The sequence below is a fragment of the Phoenix dactylifera genome, unplaced genomic scaffold (assembly GCF_009389715.1).
Source record: "Phoenix dactylifera cultivar Barhee BC4 unplaced genomic scaffold, palm_55x_up_171113_PBpolish2nd_filt_p 000076F, whole genome shotgun sequence".
NCBI lineage: Eukaryota > Viridiplantae > Streptophyta > Magnoliopsida > Arecales > Arecaceae > Phoenix > Phoenix dactylifera.
The window spans coordinates 243,422-246,432 of NW_024067675.1; positions in this window are offsets into that span (position 1 = coordinate 243,422).

Sequence of the window (3,011 nt, forward strand, 5' to 3'; positions counted from 1 at the left end):
CCGGCCCAGGCCAGCTATTAAAGCTCAAGCACTCGCCGATTTCATCGTAGAGTGCACTTTGCCAGACGACCCCGAGCTGCCACTCACCCCAATAGAGGAAACCTCGAGGCCGCCATGGGTCCTATATGTGGACGGCTCCTCGACCTCGGGGGGTAGCGGAGCTGGACTCATCCTTACCAGCCCGGATGGGGTGGTGGCTGAGCAGGCCCTACGCCTCGAGTTCCCAGCCTCAAACAACGAGGCAGAGTACGAGGCGCTCATTGCCGGGCTCAAGTTGGCAAATGAGCTGAAGGCAGAAGACCTAACGGTCTTTAGTGACTCCCAACTAGTAGTGAGCCAGGTCCAGGGAGATTTCGAAGCAAAGAAGCCATCAATGCAGAAATATCTTCAAAAGGTGCGGGAACTTATATCCGCCCTAGGCTCTTTCAGCATCCAGCATATCCCCAGAATGGAGAACCTCAGGGCTGACCAATTGTCAAAGCTGGCGACCTCTCGCATGAGTGAGCTCTCCAAGGCAACGGTGCTCGAATACCTCCAAACACCCAGCACAGAGGAACCTGAACCGACCATGTGCATCGACATCGAGCCAAGCTGGATCGACAGGTTCATCAACTATCTGCAGGATGGGACCCTCCCTCACGACGAGCTGGAGGCTCGCCGGATCAGGCGTCAAGCCCCCCGGTACATACTATATGAAGACAAGCTCTATCGTCGGTCATTTACTTCTCCCCTCCTTAAATGTCTCCGCCCCTCGAAGGCAGACTATGCTCTGCGAGAGGTCCATGAAGGGATTTGTAGGAACCACCTGGGAGGCTGAGCACTAGCGCATAAGATCCTGCGCCAAGGTTACTTTTGGCCCACACTTCAGAAAGACGCAACGGACTTCGTCTGGAGGTATGATCGGTGTCAACGGAATGCCAATATCCAGCGCCGACCTTCAGCCCCGCTGACCTCGATTATTGCCCCCGGGCCATTCGCCCAATTGGGGATTGATATCCTGAGACCTTTCCCCCTAGCCACCGGGCAAAAAAAATTTCTGGTCGTCTCCATCGACTACTTTACCAAATGGGTCGAAGCCGAACCTGTGGCCCGGATCACCGAGCAAAAAATGCGGGACTTTGTTTGGAAGTCCATAATCTGCAGATTCGAACTCCTCCGTATCCTTATATCTGACAACGGCCGTCAGTTTGACAACATCCACTTCAGAGAATTCTGCTCCGAACTCGGCATTGACCACCGCTTCACCTCGGTCGCCCATCCCCAAACAAACGGAGAAACTGAGGTAACAAATCGTACCATTTTGCAGGGGCTCAAGGCCAGGCTTGATCGGTCCAAAGGACATTGGGTCGAGGATCTGTACAACATCCTCTGGGCTTACCGGACTACGTTCCGGTTACCCACGGGCGAGACCCCCTTCAACCTAGCATACGGGACGGACGCCGTTATCCCGCTCGAAATCGGCCTCCTCTCCTCGAGAGTAGAACACTACGACGCCGACTCCAACTCTTCTCGGCTCAGGAATAACTTGGACCTCGTTGAAGAAACACGAGAGGCCGCCCGAGTCCGCATGGCAAGATACCAGCAGAAAACGGCCCAGTACTACAACTCCAGAGTCAAGCCCAAGCTTTTCAAGGTAGGGAACCTCGTCCTCAGGAGAGCCGAAGCTTCTCAGCCCACCGAGCAAGGAAAGCTCGCTCCAAACTGGGAAGGACCATACCGAATTGCCCGAGTACAACGACCCGGAGCACATAAGTTGGAGTCTCTCAAAGGGACCCCCATTCCACGAAGCTGGAATTCCGAGAAGCTACGGATGTATTACCAGTAAAAACCCTAAGGGGTCCCTGGTGATCGGGAGCATGAATCCCGCCTCCTCACGATTGCCTACCTACGATTCTCCTTAAATTATACTGCGTTTCTCCTAATATTGGGACATTTGCGATCCTCAGATTACCTGACCAAGCTCGAACGCCCAGCACGGCTCGGATGCCTAAAGGGTTCGGACGCCCGACTAAGTTCAGATGCCTCGGTTGGACTTGAAGTGTCCCTCCGCGCTGACGTCGAGCCCGGCCTCAATCTCCCTCAAATACCTTGACCAAGATCGGGATGCCCCGTGTGTCGACCGTAGAGTCTCAAACTCCCTCGACTTCGGGAAGCGTCACTAGGTCGACAGCGAGCCCAAGCTCCCTCGACCTCGTGCTCGATACCTCGACCAAGGTCGGGATGCCCCGTGTGTCGACCGTAGAGTCTCAAACTCCCTCAACTTCGGAAAGCATCACCAGGTCGACAGCGAGCCCAAGCTCCCTCGACCTCGTGCTCGATACCTCGACCAAGGTCGGGATGCCCCGTGTATCGACCGTAGAGTCTCAAACTCCCTCGACTTCGGGAAGCGTCACCAGGTCGACAGCGAGCCCAAGCTTCCTCGACCTCGTGCTCGATACCTCGACCAAGGTCGAGATGCTCCGTGTGTCGACCGTAGAGTTCCAAACTCCCTCGACCTCGGGAAGTACCGCCAGGCCGATGGCAAGCTCAAGCTCCCTTAACCTAAGGAGACCGAGGACAGTGCCTTGGCAATCCTCCGGGACATTCGACAGCAACAACGGAACAACGCTCGCGAAAACCTCCGACAACGGCAATACCTCCCGGTTCGATTGGTATTCCCGAAACGGACCACAAGCTAAAGGCCAACTCCGAAGGCCGGCCAGGAAACAAAACGACCTACTCCAGCATGAAGCGCTCGGTCCCGGAGGTGCAAGAGGTACATCCCACTTGACACCCGCTTTGTTATACTCACCTACTTATGTACTACTAGCGAAATCCCAATTGAGATCGGGGCCTCCTCCCGGCCAAGGCCGGGATGCCTCTCTGAGTCGATCCAAGACCGAGGTCCCACCGACCTCATGCGCGCCTCCTCCACTTGTGATCCCCATGTTAATTCATACAAACCTCTCTGCATAAGGGCTCAACTCAGCCCCCATGCATCGAGACATCGACGTTAACCTGTGGAAACAACC